Genomic DNA, 23583 nt, shown 5'->3' with positions numbered 1-23583 from the left:
TCAGCAAAACTACAGATTTTTATATTAAAACTATCAATTTGACTATCTATTACTTTTATATTCCAAAATCACCACTTTCGGTGCTTTCTTTCTCCTAAAAAATCTAAATGACTTCAAAGTTAAAAAGTTAATAATTAAAGTTGATTAAAATATCATTAATTTTTGAAACTTTTATATTTTAAGGTCATCAATAATCAAATTGATAGTGTCAACCTAAAAGTTTTTGGTGTTGTTAACGGGTGAGGAATTACGTCTTCTTTTTGCAATAAAAAACCACAGATATTGCATCTTTTAGAATTATTTACGCACCTCAATCAAATATATGTTGAAATTTGCCAAAATAAGAAAAGAAAAATATATCATAATTATTAGATGGTTTTTGTACCAATTATGCATGTAATTGTTTTTTTATTTTTCCTTCATCAACCAATAAAAAGAAATCTGTTTCACCTAATAATTTCCTATTTATAGAGTAAATTACATCCATGGCCACTGAACTTTGTTTCTTTTAACTGTAAAACTATTGAACTTCAAAACTTAACATAAAAATTACTTAGTTTTACACTTTTTAACACTTGTGGCCACTAACACCTCAAAACAACCGTTGACGGCCTCACAATAAAAAATTTCAATAACTAATAATATTTTAAGAAAAATTAATTCTTCAAAATTTCCATTTTAAGATCATTTAGTTGTTATTTGGTTAAAAGATATAATGAATTTTTAGAGAGAAAAAGCTCAAAATTTGTGATTTTGAAAAATAAAAAATGTGGTTTCATGGTAAAAATCATTTTCAACAACTTTAATTCTTCAATATTTTCATTTCAATGTTGTTAAGAGTCATTTTAAGAGTTAGTTAAAATTTAGTGGTTACAAATATTAAAAAGTGTAAAATTGAGTTAGTTTTAAAATTGGCCTAATACACAAATAACCCCCTGAACTTGTCCAAATGTTGTAACTACTCCCCTCAACTTTCAATTGTAACAACTTACCCCTTAAACTTGTTCAATTGTAAAACATAACCCTAAATTGGAAATTTTTTTACACCGTACTTGAAGCAACAGTAAAAGCGTTTCTCCGGATTCGTATCACGCCAAAGATCTGATTATCACATTCCACGAGCGTTGAAGATTTTGCATTTCACGTGTTTCTTCAATTGCAGTCCATGTCAGCAATTTGGGGTTATATTTTACAATTGGACAAGTTTAAGGGGTAAATTTTTACAATTAGACAAGTTCGAGGGGTAAGTTGTTACAATTGAAAGTTGGAGGGGGCAATTGCAACATTTGGATAAGTTCAGGGGGTTATTTGTGTATTAAGCCTTTAAAATTTAGTGACAATACCATTAGAAAAAACAAAGTTTAGTAGCCATAGATGTAATTTACCCTCTCTTTATATGTATTTTATTCCATTTTTGACAGGTGTTGGATTGTAAGTAAAAGCTTAATTAATGTCAAAATTTATTTTTAAGGAGTAGAATTACTTGACAACTATATAGCTTTCAAATTAAACCATATTTTATTACATGTGATATTTTCAACGATATTGTTAGCAATATTTTGTGAATAATGCTAATTTTAACATTGTCACATGTGGTTTGGATACGCATGTGTAAGAGAAATTAATTCTCAATTAATGTGAACGGTTATATTTATAGATTATGTGCGCAAAAACTTGAATTCCAATCCAAAACGATTTGCGAGAGATTCAAAGATTGAAAAAATCTCTTTTGAGTTACTAGTACCGTTATATAAATTTTGCTAAATAATTTATAGATATTAGGAGTGGCAACGAGGCGGGGATCCGAACTGACGGGGTTGAGAAATCATATAATTATTTGAGAGTGGATGCAGGGGCAGAAAAATTTTATCCCCAAATACTAAATTTGATTGGCGGAGGTTATTATCTCCGAACCATGGGGATTTCCGTCTTGTAAAAAAAAACTGTAACAATCCCTGCAGGATCCTCGAAAACTATATAATTAAAATTATATAGTTATTTTTTATAAATATATATATTCAAATTTGAATAAAACTAATACACTACAGGTTATTATTGAAAGTAAATATTCATTAGTGAGATTTTGATGATGAGTCATGAGATTGTATTTAAAAATCTCAAACACAAAAAGTAAGACTAAGTTAAAAAGTTATGACTCTCATTTATGTAGGTTTTATATAAATACTCACAAAAACAACTTCTAAATTATTTTTTATGTTTATAATTTGAGCAAAATTTAAAAAAAAAATAAGGTAAAACTTTGTATTTGTATGATGTGTTTATACTTTTCGGTTTGCTGCTTTTATTTTTGCATTCAATATCATAATGAAAAAAGTCAATATAAATATTTTTATATTTTTAGTAAAAAAAGAATTTAAAGAGAAAGAAAGTAATTATTCTTTTTTTAAAGCGAATGAGGGGAACTGTCACGTCTGTGCCTAAATTTTTTATATATATAAATTTTTATATTTTGAGTTCTTTAACTAATACGGAACACTTAAGAGCTTAATTTTCTATTTAGTTATAAAATGGAAATAAGTATAAAAATGGAGGGAGAGTAGATTAAAGAAAAACATAAGGGTAAAATGTGTGAAACGAGGCCTAATCATATGAATTAAAAGAATTGGGGCTAAATTGAAATATTAGAATAAATTAAAAGGTAGAATTGTAACATTAAAGGACTTAATTGCACCTTTTAATAAAGTGGGGTAATATATTAAAAGGTTGTCTTATAACTTCTAAATTTATGGATTTATTTGGATATTTGGGGGATTCATCTGAAAGGATCTCGTTTCTTTCTGGGTTCTTCGAGGGGAAGAAGAAAAGAAAGGTCCCTCTCATCTTTTCGAGGAGGGGGGATCGACCCCTTGAGTCTTCTCAGACGATTCTGAGAACAACGGTCGTTCTTACCTACGGTGAAGAATCTGAACTGCTGAGGAAGTTTAATCGGTCGGAATCCTACAAACAAAGATAGGTTAATAAGGTTTGTGACTCTTCTCTCTCTTTCTCCCGGTCTCGGTTTATATTTGGGTATTTGTGATTCCTAATTTCTATTACCTGGAATTGAGATGCATATTGTGTTTTCTTTGATGGAGAAAGGTGTTTTATTGAGTTTATTGGGTTTGAGATGTTTATGGGGTGCTTTGTTGTGTTTGTTATGTTTGTTTGATTTTATTGTTCACAAGGTAAGACCGATTCATTGTTGGCTTTGATTTTGCTTTGTATATTCGCTTCTCCCTTTGTATGTTACCCCTTAATTTCGAGAAGGAGATCTATATTCTCATTGTTTTGTTTCCTGTTACGTTGAGGGGCTAACGTTAAGTTCCATGATTTGCAAACAGCTCAAGTATAAAGGTAATCGATCATAATCAGTATGTTCTCCTGCAATTTCTTGAAGCAATTTTGAGGGAAGATCAGTCCAATTTAACGTTGTTTGTTGTTTGTTAATTTCTTCTTCTTTTTGGTAAGTTAGTTTGTTGTCTTTTGGGATTGGCCTATAAACTTAAACAGTACCTATGATCAATTGAAAAATTAGCTTACCTGAAATGTTTCACATGTCTGAGATTGGTTTTCCTTAAAAGGGTCATTTGAGACTAGATATCAATTAGTTATTGTTTGAAAGGTAAACTATATGTTGGGTAATGATATTAGATAAAAAAATGTGTTGTGCAAATACGACTTAAGTAATATTTATAATAAGCAAGTTTTATGCTAGAGTTCTCATTTTGTATGTTATATGTGCATTTTTGAAACGTAATAGTTAAACATTTGTCTGCTTTTAAGCCATGAGATTAACTTGTTAAATTATTATGTTGTGTAATGATATTAGATAAAAAAAAAAAAAGGTAGAACTACATGGTTTTGATTCCCGATTTAAAGATTATTAGATGATTCGGGATACGTAGGAAGCTTGATAGAGTTATCAATGTTGAAACACTTTTCCACATGATTTTGATTTGACAAAATTATTCTCATGATTAAAACAATTAAATTTAAGTGCTTTGATTTAATTGTACTAATGAGTTTGTTCAATGTTGAGTAAATTAACTAACGAGAACAGGAACTGAAAGACTATAAAAGAAAGACAGAACAAAGTCAACATGAGCAAGTCACACAACAGAGCTGAGTAGAATGCAACTCAGCTTTACGAAAGAAATGTCTTCTTCAGAGAAGCTTGAAGGCGAAGCCGCTGAGTCAAGCTGAGTAACAACCAAGTCAGCATCAATGATCCGTCAACTTGGGAGACAAGGTTTGACACAAATCAGAAGCCTCGAAAATCAATCTTAAGGACCTTTTCGAGATGCATGGACCGTCTGACTTTGGGCTAGAAGACAAACCTGGCGCTAGAAGATGAACCTGGCACAAGAAGACGAAACTGGCAAACCTGGCTCCTGCTATAAACAGACGATAGGATTGGCCCGCAATTCTGGAAGCTGACCAATCAATGACGAAAGAAGACCGTTTACTCTCAATGGATATGTCGGAATTCAAATCATTGAAGCTTCAGAATTCACTATAAATGGACAAGTTCATCACTTGGATCATTGCCGAAAAAAATACAAGAAAGATACAGACAAGCAAAATCTTCACTAAGTCAAAAATCCAAAAGAGAAGCTGTCTGAATAGAAAAAGCAAGTTCTTACACCAAATTCCAATCATTGTGTAAAAGTCTAGAGTGAATTTTATTCATCTAAAGTGTTCTTCATTTTGCGAGAATAATCTTGTATCAATTGTAAAGGTTAAAAGAGTGAAGCTGAGTACTCGGTTATAGTACTCAGTGGCAGATAGGATTGAGTAGACGAATAGAGGACGGTACTCTTGCATACTCAATTGCTATTGTAAAAGGTTTTTGCTCTATCTTTAAAGAGCTCAGTAGAGGATTGAAAAAGCTCGGAAGGATTCCGGGGACTGGACGTAGGCGGTGAGGCCGAACCAGGATAAGTCTGCTGAGTAATCTCTAACCCTTTCTCTTGATATATATATATATATATATATATATATATATATATATATATATATATATATATATATATATATATGTGTGTGTGTGTGTGTGTGTGTTGCTTGCTTAAAATTACTCAGTAAATAATTTGTATAAGTCGACGCTGAGTAATCAGAGTGCTGAGTTGGAAGCTAACTCAAAGTGTTATTTCCCAACTCACAATTGAAACGGCTCTAGTCAGTATCTGATTAAAGCTGTCTCACACCTCACTCAGCCCTGCTAACCTAAAGCTGAGTTAAATTGTCAAACATTTAAATTAAGTCAGCATTATTAAGCGAAAAAGTTACATTAGTTCCTAACCCCCCCCCCCCCCCTTGGAACTAATCATATTAAGTTACACGGGACCAACAAGTGGTATCAGAGCCCAGTAGCTCATTATTCAAGATAAAACTATCTTGAGCTGATCCTTATAATGGCTGAGAACAGCACTCGTTTCCTTTCAGGAAATCAGACAACCCAGATACTCCCTGAGGGATTATCTATTAGTCGGCCTCCTCTGTTCTTTGGATCTAATTATACATTTTGGAAGAACAGGATGAAAAACTTCATTGAGGCAACAAACATGAGTGCATGGCTAGCTATAGTCCAAGGCCCGTTTGTTCCCTATGAAACCATTGACGGTGTGAAAACTGTCAAAAGCGAGGATAAGTGGTTAGATGATGACCTTAAGAAATTACAAAATAATGCTTCGGCTATCAATATGCTTCACTGTGCGTTAGATGCTGCAGAATACAATAAGATTTTAGGTTGCGAGTCAGCACAGGAAATTTGGAAGAAGCTGGAGGTTACCTACGAAGGAACCAGCAAGGTCAAGGAGTCCAAAGTGAATCAGCATATGCGGCTGTACGAGCTGTTCGAGATGAATGATAATGAAGACATCTCGGAAATGAATACAAGATTCACCAACATTATCAATGAGCTTAAGAGACTCGGCAAGAACTTCACTGAAGAAGAGCAAGTGAAGAAGATTCTGAGAAGTCTCCCTAAGAGCTGGCAAGCAAAGAAAACAGCTGTAGAAGAAGCTCAGGACCTGACAACATATAAATATGATGAACTCATAGGATCTCTGCTGACCCACGAGATCTGAATGAAGAACTTTGAAGTGAAAGAAAAGTCTGAAGACAAGAAGCAAAAATCCCTTGTCATGAAAGCTGACTCAACTGATGCTGACTCATCAGATGATGAGGAAATGGCTATGTTCACCAGAAAAATGAAGAAGCTGTTTAGAAAGAATGACAAATACAGCAGAAGGTCATTCAAGAAAGGTGACAAATACAAAGCTGAGTCCAGCGACAGCAGACATAAGAAAGACAGCTCCAAGCCCGTTACTTGCTTTGAATGTCATCAAGCTGGGCATATCAAATCAAGCTGTCCCACTCTGAAGAAAGAAAAGAAGAATAGCAGAAAGGCAATGGTGGCCACATGGAGTGATAGTGATGAGTCAACCTCGTCAGAAGCTGATGCCACTGAGTCAGCAAATATCTGTTTCATGGCTGACGAATCTGCTGACCAATGTCCCTCTGAGCAAGCTGACCTCTCTGATGGATCTGACCATGAGGAACACCCAACTGAGGTAACATCTATGCCCTTGCTCAGAAATGAAATGATTAATGCCCTGAGTGATCTATATACACTGATCAAAAAGTGTAACAAGAAAATACGAGCACTCAGTAGGCGGTGTGATGAGATTGAAGAGGTCAAACTCAGTGACCTCCGACATCTTCTCCCGGACAATACCAGGCAAGATGAAAACTTGAAAATCATGCACGGGTTTGTCTCTGAAGTCCAATCAGACTCTAAAAAGCTGAGAAAGGACATCACATCCATACAGAACCATCTGAGTTCATCGGCTAAGAAAACGTTCTATCCAAAAACTGAGTATACAGGTACTAGTCAGCAAAGACGGTACACTCAGCAGAACAGTCAGTGTGACTGTTGTGGAAAGAAAGGACACACCATAAAAGTGTGTTGGTATGCTCAGCACCATCGTGCTGACCAAAAATGGAAATACCCCCAAAGGGTAGTTTTTTGTGACTTTTGTGGAAAAGATTGCCACACTATAAATGTATGCCGTCACAAAATTAAATATGATGCTTCACCTGCTGACTCTAACAAACGAGGACCCAAAAAGAATTGGGTACCTAAAGATAACTAGTTACATTGCAGGTGAGCCTGAGGTGCGCAGAGAAGTCAAAGCTATGGTACATTAACAGCGCATGCTCAAGGCATATGACTGGTGATGAAACTCAGTTCATCACACTTGTGCATAAACGAGGAGGAAATGTAAGTTTTGGAGACAACAAAAAGGGTAAGATAGTAGGGTCAGGTACTGTTGGTGGTAATCCTACTATTGAGTCAGTCTCCCTAGTCAGGGGTCTTAAATATAACCTATTGAGCGTAGCTCAACTATGTGACAGCGGTAGAAAGGTTGTATTTGATGCCACTGAGTGTAGGATACTCGAGGGAAAAACAAATGAATTGATTTTAACTGCCCCTCGTGTTGAAAATGTTTTCATGCTAAACCTAGAAAAGAAGTTTTCTAAAAATATATGCTTAGTGTTAAAGGAAGATAATTACTGGTTATGGCATAGGAGACTTGGTCATGTAAGCATGGACCTCTTAGCCAAATTAGCAAGAAAGCAATTAGTTGAGGGATTACCCAAACTCATGTTTGAAAAGGATCAATTATGCAATGCTTGTCAGCAAGGTAAACAAACCAAAAAGTCTTTTCAAAGTAAAAATGTAGTCTCAACCAAGCGTCCATTAGAGTTACTACACTTGGATCTTTTCGGACCAGTCCAGCCGCTGAGCTTGGGTGGTAAGAGATTTTCCTTGGTTATTGTAGATGACTTTTCTCGGTATACTTGGGTCATCCTGCTGAGTAGCAAGGATGAAGCTTTTGAGATGTTCTCAACACTGATTAGAAAACTTGAAAATGACAAAGACCTAAAATTAGCTCACATCTGAAGTGATAATGGCGGAGAATTCAAAAATCAACAGTTTGATGAATTCTATGAAGTCAGCGGCATTGACCACAATTTTTCTGCTCCTAGAACGCCTCAACAAAATGGGGTAGTTGAAAGGAAGAACAGAACCTTAGTTGAAATAGCTAGAACAATGCTGAGTGAAAATAGGCTTCCAAAGTATTTCTGGGGTGAAGCTGTCAACACAGCTTGCTACATACTCAATAGGGCTCTAGTCAGACCTATACTTAAAAAAAACCCTATGAACTTTGGAAAGGACGAAAACCCAATATTGGATATTTTTGTGCCTTTGGTTGCAAATATTTTATTTTAAATACTAAAGACAACCTTGCTAAGTTTGATTCTAAAGCTGATGAAGCTATCTTTCTAGGGTACTCAACAAACAGCAAAGCATATAGGGTGTTTAATAAACGAACTCAGGTTTTAGAAGAGTCTGTACATATTGAGTTTGATGAAACTAACCCTGCAGGGAAGATAAGTCAGCCTGCCGAAGATGACACATGCTCAGCTTTCGCTGACCAAAATGGAGCCACTGAGTCACAACCTCAAGGGCTGACCAAAGGTAAGAATGAACCTGAAATTATCTTTGCTGACCAATATAATCCTGCAGAAAATGTCGAAACACCTATCCTTGAAGACACTACACTACCAAAGGAGATCAAGGTTCCAAGAGGACACTCAAAGAAGTCCATTCTTGATGCTGCTGAGAACACCCTGATGACCAGAAATCAACTCAGGAGATATCTCAGTAATGTTGCGTTCGTCTCAGTTCATAAACCGAAAAACTTCTCAGAAGCTGAGCACGATGAATTCTGGATAAATGCTATGCAAGAGGAACTTGATCAATTCAAGAGAAACGAAGTATGGGATTTAGTGCATAAACCGAAGAATCAAAAGACCATAGGAACAAAATGGGTATTTCGCAATAAGCTAGATGAACAGGGAAACGTAGTCAGGAACAAAGCCAGACTTGTAGCTCAAGGTTACAGTCAGCAGGAAGGTATTGACTATGGTGAGACCTTTGCACCCATAGCTAGATTAGAGGCTATAAGAATATTGTGTGCATATGCTAGCTTTATGAACTTTAAATTGTTCCAAATGGATGTTAAGAGTGCATTTCTTAATGGAGTTATAAATGAAGAGGTTTATGTCAGTCAGCCTCCAAGGTTTGAGGATCCAAAATTCCCAAACCATGTTTATAAACTCAAAAAGGCTCTGTACGGCCTGAAGCAAGCACCACGTGCTTGGTACGAAAGACTGACCAGTTTTCTACTAACTAGGAACTATGTCAGGGGAAAAGCTGACACAACCTTATTCATTAAGAAAAAGGGTAAAGATACCCTGTTGGCACAAATATATGTTGATGATATTATCTTTGGTGCTACTAATGAGTCTATATGCAAGGAATTTAGCAAACAAATGCAAACTGAGTTTGAGATGTCAATGATGGGAGAACTCAACTTCTTCCTTGGACTTCAAATCAAACAAGGCAAGAATGACATCTTCATTAGTCAGACTAAGTATGCTAAGGAGATATTGAAGAAATTTGATATGGAAAAGTGTAAGCCAATATCTACCCCAATGGGTACTGACACTGTGCTTTGTGCTGATGAAAAAAGTAAGTCAGTAGACAGCAAATTATATCGAGGTATGATTGGCTCTCTACTCTATCTAACTGCAAGTAGGCCAGACATTCAGTACTCAGTATGTTACTGTGCAAGATATCAAGATGACTCTAAGGAATCTCATTACATAGCTGTAAAAAGAATCCTTAGATATTTGCAAAGCTCAGTGAATGCAGGTTTATGGTATCCCAACACGAACGATTTCACACTCGTTGGATACACTAACGCTGACTATGGACGAGACAAGCTTGAGCGGAAAAGCACTTCAGGAGGATGTCACTTCCTTGGAAGCTGTCTAGTGTCTTGGTTCAGTAAGAAGCAGTCATCAGTTGCCCTGTCAACAACTGAAGCTGAGTACATTGCTGCTGGAAGCTGTGTTGAACAAGTACTATGGATCAAGCAACAGCTGGATGATTATGGAGTTCAAACCAAAACAATTGAAGTCAAATGTGACAACAAAAGTGCCATTGACTTATCTAAAAATCCAATCCAACACAACAGGATGAAGCATGTCAGCATAAGGCATCACTTCATCAGAGATCATGTACTCAAGGGTGAGATCAAGCTGACCTATGTTCCAACAGGTGAACAGCTTGCAGATATCTTCACGAAGCCATTGGCTCGTGAGCAGTTCAGCATACTAAGGGAAGCTATCGGTATGTCTAATCCTCTTGAATAAAATTCTGAGAAAAATGTTGAGTGATTATATCATGCCGAGTGATTATTACATGTTGAGTAACTATCATATGCTGAGTAGACATAAATGCTATAAAATCACTACTTGCTAAATTGCTATATATATATATATATATATATATATATATATATATATATATATTGAGTGATTGCTAAAAGCTAAGTTACTACATATGCTAAGAATGTCACACCCGACCCTAAACGACCTCAATCGGCATCGGGCATGAAATAGAAAGATCATAATCAATACTTAGGAGTCTCCAATTTATCCATATATCATAATAACATATTTATTTATTTATTTTGGTTTTCCTCTCCAATCAACCAAATGAAGCCTTAAATCAACATAATCAAGTAAAATCTGAAATTCACATAGAAGCATAGTCAATAGCTTCATTTGAACCATAATTTCACAATAAAAAGCAAAATCGTGAAAAACCTCAATTTTACAAAATTCCTGCATAACCTTAAAATATCACTTAGTCATTCGAGGACCTCAACATATATTTACCAACTCCATTATATTACAATTGAAATACCAAAGTTCTAACCATAATTCTAACAATAAGCAACAACTTCCAATCCCCGCCTAATCTGTCGGTAACTTTCTCTCTATCATGTACTTTCTCACCTAAAAACATTAAAACATTTAAAAACGTGAGACAAAAATCTCAGTAAGAAACTATCAGCTATAAAAACAAACTTTACTTAACATAGCTACATATATACATTTATAAAGGGATTTAATCAAAACCTTATAAAATATACTCAAACTTAAGTTTATAAGATAGTCATCAAAACCTTATAAAATATTCTCAAAACTTAAGTTCATAAAATAAAAGTTGTGTATGTGTATCCATCCTCGAATTCCACCCATGTAGATCATAACATCAATCATAACAATATCGAGATATCTCATTTATATCTCGTTCCTTGCCTAACAGTTAGGACTACCAGCCATGCACTTTGGCCATACCGCCATTAGATATGGTCTTACAACTTACAACTCCTACCCTGGGCAATCCTAGATGGACAAAACCATTTTATCTATCAAAATATCACAACTCATAAAAATCATATTTGGACTTTAATCCAAAATAATAACAACAATAACCGCAACAGATTTCTCAAAATATAGTTGATAGTTACTTACCTTGGTCACTAATTGAGAAAAATACACCCGATCGATTCGCCTCGAAACTCTGTCTAAGACGTTTTCCCTCCAAAAACTGCCGAAACTTAAAAACTCTTCGGTTAGGACTTAGATCTATACATAAGGATGCTATGTTTTAAATTTCGAGTGATTCGGACGGTCGAATCTCCGTAAATCAAAGAAACAGTGGAGAAACGGTTCAGAGAAAACTGATGAATCCGAAAAGATTAGAAAAAGAAAACAAAAGAAAAATAAAATGACAGAGATAATGATCACCGCCTATGCCTGTAAAGATTTGAGATATATACCTCAAATTTGGCAAACATCACGTTTGATCCTCCATCTTTCTATAATCTTTTTAAAATTACCTTAAACTTTTAATTTACACTTAAAACCATCGAATTAACTCCAAACTTTTCCTATACCACCGAATTAACTTCACACACCCAATAATTATAATATATACTAATATCAAAATCTAAATTTTAGAAATTTAGACACGGACGTGATAATTCTCCCCACCTTAAAAAATTTCGTCCACGAAATTCATATTCTCTAATCTATCTTGATTTTCTTCATCAAATAATCTCTAAGATCACGAAGTTCTTTCTAATTATCAAGATTTCTACCACAAATTCTAATGTTTCCCTTCATTAACTACATCATTTATCCATATCCAAATCACTGTAACAATTATTTATGCATAACTCTTAGTAACTCTCAATTTCAACCTAGGTAATTCCATCATCATAATCCACAATAAAACTTCAAATATCATTTATTCAACTTTATAGAATATGATATACTTTATATTCATATCTTCCTTATTGAAACACCTTTCCACAAGATTTTGATTTGACAAAATCATCCATGATTAAGAGGCAATTAAATTTAAATGCTTTTATTTAATTGTACTAATGTGTTTGTTCAATATTGAGTGCAAAATATATATAAGGTAAAGACAGGACAAAAGTCAGCACAAGCAAAGCTGAGTAGAACGGAACTCAGCATGACAGAATGTAAGCGGAGTGGAGTAGAACTTAGAAGAAAAACGAAGCTGACTAAAGTTAAAGATTTCTTCAGAAGCGGTTACACAGAACGGAGCTGACCAAGAATGAACTCAGCTTGGAAGTTGAACATCCAAAGATTACGAAGAAAGCTGAATGACTGTCAGGACAGCATGAAGGATCCGTTCACTAAAGGACAAAGTCTGCAAATCTTCTGCACCAATAATTAGAACCTCGAAGACACATAAAAGACTAATTCCAAGAGTCATGGGTCATTGGATTATTGGTAAAAGACAACTGGCACAAACAGACAAGCCAGACGCAAGAAGACAAATCTGACGCCTGAAGAAAACAGAAAAAGGGAATGGCGGAGCAGTCTGAAGCTGGCCAGAAATTGTTCCCCAAAAGAGCCGTTTTGGTGTAAACGGTAACAACAACTCAAAGGATCCAAATCTGCGATTTCCTTCTATAAAAGGACAATGAAGAACCTTGGATAACATACTGAAGCATCAAGAGAAAAATACAAAGAAATAAAATCTTGAAAGCACTCAAATACAAACAGATCTTACACCCACCTTTCTATTCTCTGTGTAAATGCTAGATTGATTGTTGTATAATCATCTAAAGTGTTCTTTAGCATAAAAAGAACAAGTCTGTGATCAATAGGAATATTGAGAGTGTTAAGCTGAGTGTTTGGTTGTAAGCATTCAGTGGTAGAGAAATCTAGGTGCTGGGTTGTAGCACTTAGTAGGAGTTGAGTAGACGAATAGAGGAAGGTACTCTTGCATATTCAACTGCCTTGTAATTGGTTTGTGCTCTACCGTTAAAGAGCTCAGTATTGGATTCAAAAAGCCCGGAGGACTCTGGGGACTGGACGTAGGCAGAGAGGCCGAACCAGGATAAGTGATACTGAGTAATCTCTGAACTCTCTCTTATATTGTATGTGTTGTTTGCTATATTTACTCAGCATATAAATTGTCTAAGCTGACCTTGAGTAAATAAGTGGTGCTGAGTTAGAAGCTGACCTCCAAGAGTGTCAATTCTTAACTCAAGAGTCAACATCTGACTAAAGCTGTCTTGAAACATATCTCACCAAGCTGACCAAAAGCTGAGTTAATAAACTCTCAAAATAACTTTCAGTCAGCTTAATTAAAACACGAAAAAGTTATATTAGTTCCTAACCCCCCCCCCCCCCCCTTGGAACTAATTACCAGGGACCAACAAGTGGTATCAGAGCCTAAGCTCACTACTCTAAGATTTAACAATCTTGAGCTGATCCCTAAAAATGGGAGAGAATAGCACTCGGTTCCTTCCAGGAAACCAAACAACATAGATACTCCCTGAGGGACTATCAATCACTAGACCTCCCCTATTCTTTGGGTCAAATTATACATTCTGGAAGAATAGGATGAAAAACTTTATTCAAGCCACAAACATGAGTGCATGGCTTGCAATTGTTCAAGGTCCACATGTGCCATACAAAACTGTTAACGATGAGAAAATCGTTAAAAGTGAGGCTGAATGGACAGAGGATGACCTCAGAAAATTACAAAATAATGCTTCGGCTATAAACATGCTTCACTGTGCGTTAGATGCTGCAGAATACAATAAGATTTCAGGTTGCGAGTCAGCACAGGAGATTTGGAAGAAGCTTGAAGTAACCTATGAAGGCACAAGCAAAGTTAAGGAGTCTAAAGTCAATCAACATATGAGACTCTACGAGCTGTTTGAGATGAATGAGAATGAAGACATCTCAGAAATGAACGCAAGGTTCACAAATATTATAAACGAGTTAAAAAGGCTTGGAAAAAACTTCACTGAAGAGGAACAGGTGAAGAAAATTCTGAGAAGTCTGCCTAAGAGTTGGCAAGCAAAGAAAACAGCCGTAAAAGAAGCTCAAGACTTGACTACCTATAAATATGATGAGCTGATCGGATCCCTGCTGACCCATGAAATCTCTATGAAAAACTTTGAAGCCAAAGAGAAAGAAAAATCAGAAGATAAGAAACAAAAGTCACTTGTCATGAAAGCTGACTCGACTGAAGCTGAGTCAACTGATAATGAGGAAATAGCCATGTTCACCAGAAAGATGAAGAAGCTGTTCAGAAGGAATGATAGAAACGGCAAAAGGTCATTTAGAAGAAATGACAAGTATAAAGCCGAGTCAAGTGACAAGTACAAGAAGGACAGCTCGAAGTCTGTCACATGCTTTGAGTGTCATCAAACTGGGCACATCAAGTCAAGCTGTCCCAACCTCAAAAAGGAGAAGAAGGGAAGCAAAAAGGCTATGGTAGCCACATGGAGTGACAGTGATGTGTCAACATCATCCGAAGCTGAGCAAAATGAAACAGCCAACATATGTTTCATGGCAGATGATGGAGCTGAACAATCCCAATCTGAGCAAGCTGACCTTTCTGAAGATTCCGAGCAGGAGGAAAACAACAATGAGGTAACATCCTTACTTTTGCTTAGAAATGAAATGGTAAATGCCCTGAGTGACTTATATACACTAACTAAGAAGTGTAACAAAAAGATTAAGGCACTCAGCAGGCGCTGTGATGAGATTAAAGAGGTCAAACTGAGTGACCTCCGATATCTTCTCCAGGACAACTCTGACTTGCATACCAACATGCAAATCTTACATAAGTTTGTCACGGAGGTTCAATCTGAGTCAAAGAAACTTAGAAAGGATATCACAATGTTACAAAGTCAAGGGAAGGGCTCAAATAGAAATAAACCCCATGCTGAGTATGCAAATACTGGTCAGCATAAGCAATTTACTCAATGTGAGTGTTGTGGAAAAAGGGGGCACACAAAGGATGTGTGTTGGCACAACAAGCGAATTGTCCAATGTGACTTCTGCGGAAGAAAAGGCCATACCATAAAAGTATGTTGGCATTCCCAACACAATAATGCTGACCATACTCAGTTCAACCCACAAAGGGTACCTTTTTGTGATTTATGTGGTAAGCCAGGCCATACCATAAAAGTATGCCGTCACAAGTTAAAATATGATTTTGCACCTGTTTATACTAACAAGAAAGGACCCAAAAGGGATTGGGTACCTAAAAATGAATAGTTTAAACTGTAGGTCAGCTTGACATGCGTGGAAAAGTCAAAACTATGGTATATAGACAGCGCATGCTCAAGGCATATGACAGGTGATGAAACTCAGTTCATCACACTAGAGCTTAAACGAGGTGGAAGTGTAAGTTTTGGAGACAACAAGAAGGGTAAGATAGTCGGCTCAGGTACTATCGGAGGTAACCCAACTATTGAGTCTGTCTCCTTAGTTAAAGGTCTCAAATACAATCTGCTGAGTGTAGCTCAGCTTTGCAAGAGCGGCAGAAAGGTTGTATTTGATGATACTAAGTGTCAAATACTCGAGGGAAATACAAATGAATTAATTTTAACTGCCCCTCGTGTAGAAAATGTATACATGTTAAACTTAGAAAAACAGTTTTCTAAAAACATATGCTTAGTGTCTAAAGAGGACAACTCCTGGCTATGACATAGAAGACTTGGGCATGTCAGCATGGACCTTCTTGCCAAATTAGCTAGAAAGCAATTAGTTGAGGGATTACCCAAATTAAAGTTTGAAAAAGATCAACTGTGTAAAGCTTGTCAGCAAGGCAAACAAACTAAAAAGTCATTTCATAGTAAAAATATTGTCTCAACCAAAAGACCATTGGAATTACTACACTTGGATCTTTTCGGACCTATCCAGCCACTCAGCTTGGGAGGTAAGAAATTTTCTTTGGTTATTGTAGATGATTTCTCTCGGTACACTTGGATCATCTTGCTGAGCTGCAAGGATGAAACTTTTGAGATGTTCACCACACTGATTAAAAAGCTTGAAAATTACAAAGACCTAAGAGTAGCTCACATTAAAAGCGACAATGGTGGAGAATTCAAAAACCAACAGTTTGATGAATTTTGTGAAATCAGTGGTATTGACCACAATTTCTCCGCTCCTAGAACACCTCAACAAAATGGGGTTGTTGAAAGGAAAAATAGAACTATTGTCGAAATAGCTAGGACAATGCTGAGTGAAAATAGGCTTCCAAAGTACTTCTGGGGTGAAGCTGTTCACACGGCATGTTACATACTGAATAGGGCTCTAGTTAGACCTATACTTAAGAAAACCCCATATGAACTTTGGAAAGGTCGAAAGCCCAACATTGGATACTTTCGTGCCTTTGGGTGTAAATGCTTTATACTTAATACAAAAGACAACCTTGCTAAATTTGATGCTAAAGCTGACGAGGCGATCTTTTTAGGGTACTCAACAAACAGTAAAGCATATAAAGTATTTAATAAAAGAACTCAGGTTGTAGAAGAGTCTGTACATATTGAGTTCGATAAAACTGACCCTACAGGTAAGTCAGCTCAGCCTGAAGAAGATGAACCAGGCTCAGCTTCCGCTGCTCAACCAGAAGCTTCTGAGTCATCTATACAGGAGCTGACCCAAGGTAAGCAAGAAATTGAAATATCATTTGCTGACCAATCTATTCCTGTAGAGATTGTAGAATCACCTCTTCCAAACGACTCAACATTGCCCAAAGAAATAAAGATCCCAAGAGGTCATACAGAACAGGCCATTCTTGATGCTGCCAACAACAAGTTGATGACCAGAGATCAGCTTAGAAAATACCTTAGTAATGTTGCCTTTGTCTCAATGCTTGAGCCAAAGAATTTTGCTGATGCTGAGCAAGATGAACATTGGATAAATGCCATGCAAGAAGAACTTGATCAATTCACCAGAAATGAGGTATGGGATCTAGTACCTAGATCTAGGAATCAAAAGCCCATAGGAACCAAGTGGGTCTTTAGAAATAAGCTAGATGAGCATGGAAATGTGATTAGAAACAAAGCTCGACTTGTAGCCCAAGGCTATAGTCAGCAAGAGGGTATAGACTATGGAGAAACATTTGCTCCTGTTGCTAGATTAGAAGCTATACGTATATTGTGTGCCTATGCCAGTTACATGAATTTTAAACTATACCAAATGGATGTAAAAAGTGTGTTTCTTAATGGTTTTATAAACGAAGAGGTATATGTTAATCAACCTCCTGGGTTTGAAGATCCAAAGTTTCCAAACCACGTTTATAAACTCAAAAAGACCTTGTACGGCCTAAAGCAAGCTCCAAGAGCTTGGTATGAGAGGTTGACCAACTTCTTGCTGACCAGGAACTATGTCAGGGGAAAAGCTGACACAACCTTGTTTATTAAGAAAAAGGGTAAACATACCCTACTAGCACAGATATATGTAGATGATATAATATTTGGTGCTACTGACGAATCTTTGTGCAAAGAATTTAGCCAACAGATGCAAACTGAGTTTGAAATGTCAATGATGGGTGAACTCAACTTCTTCCTTGGACTTCAAATCAAGCAAGGTAAGAATGGCATCTTTATAAGTCAGTCTAAGTACACCAAGGAAATGTTGAAGAAATTCAGCATGGTAGATTGCAAACCAATATCAACCCCCATGGCTACTGATACTGTCCTATGCAAGGATGAGAAGAGTAAGTCAGTTGATAGTAAACTCTATCGAGGTATGATAGGTTCTTTACTCTATCTCACTACTAGTAGACCGGATATTCAATACTCAGTATGCTATTGTGCTAGATATCAAGCTGACCCCAGGGAATCTCATCTAACGGCTGTGAAAAGAATTTTTAGATACTTGCAAAGCTCAGTTGATGCAGGTCTATGTTATCCAACCTCAAATGACTTCACACTCATTGGATATACTGATGCTGACTATGGACGAGATAAGCTAGAACGTAAGAGTACTTCGGGAGGATGTCATTTCCTTAGAAGCTGTCTAGTATCTTGGTTCAGCAAGAAGCAATCATCCATAGCTCTGTCTACAACTGAAGCTGAGTACGTGGCTGCTGGAAGCTGTGTTGCACAAGTCCTATGGATAAAGAAATAGCTTGAGGATTACGGAGTCAAAACAAAGACAATAGAGATCAAATGCGACAACAAAAGTGCCATTGATCTATCTAAGAATCCAGTCCAACACAGCAGGATGAAGCATGTTAGCATAAGGCATCACTTCATCAGAGACCATGTACTAAAAGATGAGATCAAGCTGACCTATGTGCCAACAAATGATCAGCTTGCGGATATCTTCACTAAGCCCTTAGCACGAGAACAATTCAATATACTGAGGGAAGCCATTGGTATGTCAAATCCACTCTAAATAATTCTGTATGATTGAATGAATTGCTATACTGAGTGGAAATTTGAATGAATGTGCAAATGCCATGCTAAATAGACATAAACATTGAGTGGTTATACTGAGTAGATTCAAATGTTGAGTAAATACCCTATACTGAGTAGATAGACATATTGAGTCTTCATCCTATGCTGAGTAGAAGCACACACTGAGTGCCCAAACATATGCTGAGTTATTTCGAGATAGACAAAACATGGGCACTCAACATCACAAATGCTTCGAATTCTAGAAAAACCAAAAAGAAACCCACTTGCGTAAAATGAACCTACACGTGTAACCTCTGGCACCTTGGAAAGACGCACATTAATGGCAAATCCCATACGCCGAAGATGTCATAAATGACAGAATCTTTGTCAGTTGAACGTCCCTAGGTAAAACGGCTAGTTAATGAATAGGGGCCGTCGTAAATCTATATAAAAAGTATAAGAATCCCCACTCTTCACTCTTTACGCTTGTAATCTCCTGCAATCGAACTTCTCTCTCTCCTTAAAACCTCAAAACCTTCAACAATGGCTTCCGGCAAAGACAAAACCCCTAAAACTCAAACCTCAAACAAACCCACTCAGGCAGACCTCGCCGGTTCCTCACAACCAGTGAAAAGAACCATGATTAAGGTTCACAAAAAGATTGCCAATCTGGAGGTTCTAATATGCCGATGGTTTTCTCCAAGCTTTGTCTCGTCTGAGAAACCATTATGTGAATGGATCGAGAAGAACAAGTGGAAAGGTCTCTTCTCTCTTTCAGGAACAACCTATCCCAGGTTAGTACGGGAATTCTACTCGAATCTACATGTTGATGCAGATGACTCTGACTATTTGGAGACCACAGTTAAAGGTCAGAAAATCATCGTAACCCCTGTCTATCTAGCCACCCTACTAGATTTACCAGACGAAGGAATTCAGTTTAGAACGACGAAGGAGAAAGTGCCAAAAGACACGGCCGAGAAGCTCAAGGGGTTCTGTAAACCCAAGGATCATAAGGGTGAAATACCCAGCACCTGCATGGGTAAAGAACAAAAGATGGTCCACTACATGCTGACCACCTTTATCTTCCCCAAACTCAACTCAGCTTCATCCGCCTCCAACTTCGAGCAGTGCTTCATCTGGCACATGCTGACCTACACTCCACTCAACCTTCCCGTCTTCCTAGTTGGAGCTCTTCAACGAAGTGGTAAGAAACTCCACTTGGGCTCTCTCATTACAAAAATTATTAAGGACAAGCAAATAGAGACGGTGAATGAAACAAGCACATTGGGGAGTGAAATCACTGCAGTTCTACTGGATGGACTGTTGTACAATCAACCCTTAAAGGGATATGAAGGAGCTGGAGATGCTGAAGAAGATGAAGAAGCTGAGCAACCAGAAATTGAGCTCGAAACTGAGCCTGCAAGAGATGTTGAGGCTCATGCTGAGTCACCTAAGACAGCTCAGCCTGAGAGGAAGAAGAAAAGGAAGGCTATAGAAACCTGCTCAAAAGACATTCATGCAGTCCCAAAGAAAGTAAGGCTATTATCAAAAGAAAAAGCTAAAGCTGACAAGGCTAAGGAGCAAGCTGAGAAAAGAAAACGGCAAGAAGAGCCTGAGGATGAGGAAGAAGAAACTCCAGAATCCCCTTTAAAGAAAAAGAAAAAGGGTAACTCCTTAAAGATAGTGGAAGCTGTCCCACTAGACTGTACTCAACCTGAAGGTCATGGAACTGACCAAAAAAAGGAAGCTGTAGAAGAAACAGAGGTACATGTTGAGCACCAAGAAGCTAATATTGAGCAGGAAGAACATCCCAATGTTGAGAAATCTCAGGATGATGCTGAACAAGGAGAAAGAGAAAGTAATGCTGTTGAGGGTCAAGTTGAGCAACTTGTAGAAGAGACAGTTGCTACTGAGTCTTGTGAAGGTATTCGAACGGACCTTTCACCGCCAAGAGCTGAGACACGGCGACGACTCAAAAAGAAAGCGCAAAAGCAAATTGATCTCATGGACGACTTTCCTATTAATGAGCTTGAAACTGACCTCTCTACAATCCAGTTCCAGTACTTCTCTAATGAGACTGAGTCACCACCAGAAAATCCTGTAGAAAAACAAGCCTCTGTTACTCAGGATGAGGAACAAGCCAAAAACCCTGCAGATCCAATCCAAACTGCTCAAGTTGAGCCAACTCCTGCCTCAACTCCACCTTCAACTCAACATGTTAATGACTCAGCTCATCCAATCAATCAAAGTTCAGGTACCAATCAAGGTACACAATCTGGCAGAGAACCAACTCCTCCTCCACCATCAAACTCAGTACCAGCCTATGAGTCTAACACTGCTAGATTTGCATACTTGAATGCTACTGAGTCTAGCCGATGTGTCATTGCTTCTGCTCAGTCCTTGCTTCAAGATCTCAATACTACTCAAGCTGATGGTCACCAACCTACTCAAGCTGAGTCCTCCCACCTGTCAGGTATTACTCAGCTTCTGAATGAACTTCGTGGACTAAAAGATCTGGTTAGCGTTATCACTACGGTTCAAACTCAGCAACCGAATCAAGGGCAAATAGCAAAACTGACTGAACTGGTGCTTACAATGGCAACCCATATGAATTCACTTGAAGGGCAAGTTCAAAAATTGTCAGCAGTCAATCCAGGGTATGCAACTTCAACTGAACTGCACGAATATTTTGTTAAGTTAAATGCGGAATTGACCAAATCCAGTGCCACTACCCATCCTGAGTATGCTACCTCTGCTGAGTTGCATGATTGCTTTACCAAGCTGAATGCTGAGCTGACCAAATCAATTCCACCCGGCAATGCTGAGTTTGCCACATCTGCCGAACTTCAACAATGCTTCACCAAGCTTCATACTGAGCTGACCAGTACACGTGACTTAGTATCCTCCTCTTCTCAATGTACTATTGACCAATTAAGTGAAGCAGTCAGACTACTCAACATCGACAGAGCCCAGATGGATGTTGATCCAATCTCCAACACTGAACTCATGAGCTTTTCACAAGCTATCATGAAGGCAATGCGCATCAACAATGCCCAGCGCATGTTTTATGATTCTGCTCTGCTAAAACTGTACCATCAATCTTTTGGTCAAATCACAAGCTCACTCACCTGCCTGAGCAAATCCCATGAATGCCTCCTCAGCATGATCAGCAGCTCCCTTCGGGTTCCTCGGTATATCCAGGATGATAGTGTACCAGTCATTGATGGCTTGGGTGAAAGCACCAAAAGGCTTCAGCGCTACTCCCATTATCTCTCCTCTGCAGCACAAAATGAAACCTTCCTCTACAAACCCGATGATGGTAAAACGGGGGAGACAAGTCAAGGAGGAACTCAGCCTCAGCCTGCAGGTAATGCTTATGGAAGCAAAGAGAAAGAGAAAGGCAAAGGAATTGCACAAGCTGATCACTCGGCTCAGAAAAAGAAGAAGTAGAACTAGCTTAGTCAATATCTAAGACTTAGCTTTATATCCTGTCTTTGAATGTATGTTTTTTTTAAGGTCAATATATAACAAGTATTAGTTTTCTTCCTGATCTGACTAATAAAATTTGAACAAACAAATCAAGAAGTTAAACACACTCAGTATGCATTAACACCAACTTATGAAATAAACTGAGAGACAACATACTTCTAATATTTTTGAAAAACTGACTTAAATCCAAACAAGCTCAAATCTAAAACTAAGTCAGCATACACAAATGTCTTAAAACTAATTAAACATTGGAAGGTTTAGAATTAAGTTAAGACAATATGTGCAACCCTTATGGGGGAGTCATTTCAAAAATCAATCATGGGGCAACTTATAACTGAGTTTCGTAATTATGTATTTTGCCAACATCAAAATGGGGGAGTTTGTTGAAACACCTTTCCACAAGATTTTGATTTGACAAAATCATCCATGATTAAGAGGCAATTAAATTTAAATGCTTTGATTTAATTGTACTAATGTGTTTGTTCAATATTGAGTGCAAAATATATATAAGGTAAAGATAGGACAAAAGTCAGCACAAGCAAAGCTGAGTAGAACGGAACTCAGCATGACAGAATGTAAGCGGAGTGGAGTAGAACTTAGAAGCAAAACGAAGCTGACTAAAGTTAAAGATTTCTTCAGAAGCGGTTACACAGAACGGAGCTGACCAAGAATGAACTCAGCTTGGAAGTTGAACATCCGAATATTACGAAGAAAGCTGAATGACTGTCAGGACAGCATGAAGGATCCGTTCACTAAAGGACAAAGTCTGCAAATCTTCTGCACCAATAATTAGAACCTCGAAGACACATAAAAGACTAATTCCAAGAGTCATGGGTCATTGGATTATTGGTAAAAGACAACTGGCACAAACAGACAAGCCAGACGCAAGAAGACAGATCTGACGCCTGAAGAAAACAGAAAAAGGGAATGGCGGAGCAGTCTGAAGTTGGCCAGAAATTGTTCCCCAAAAGAGCCGTTTTGGTGTAAACGGTAACAACTCAAAGGATCCAAATCTGTGATTTCCTTCTATAAAAGGACAATGAAGAACCTTGGATAACATACTGAAGCATCAAGAGAGAAATATAAAGAAAGAAAATCTTGAAAGCACTCAAATACAAACAGATCTTACACCCACCTTTCTATTCTCTGTGTAAATGCTAGATTGATTATTGTATAATCATCTAAAGTGTTCTTTAGCATAAAAAGAACAAGTCTGTGATCAATAGGAATATTGAGAGTGTTAAGCTGAGTGTTTGGTTGTAAGCATTCAGTGGTAGAGAAATCTAGGTGCTGGGTTGTAGCACTTAGTAGGAGTTGAGTAGACGAATAGAGGAAAGTACTCTTGCATATTCAACTGCCTTGTAATTGGTTTGTGCTCTACCGTTAAAGAGCTCAGTATTGGATTCAAAAAGCC

Source organism: Euphorbia lathyris, chromosome 1, assembly GCF_963576675.1.
Source record: "Euphorbia lathyris chromosome 1, ddEupLath1.1, whole genome shotgun sequence".
NCBI classification, from domain to species: Eukaryota; Viridiplantae; Streptophyta; class Magnoliopsida; order Malpighiales; family Euphorbiaceae; genus Euphorbia; species Euphorbia lathyris.
This window is presented reverse-complemented; position numbering follows the sequence as displayed.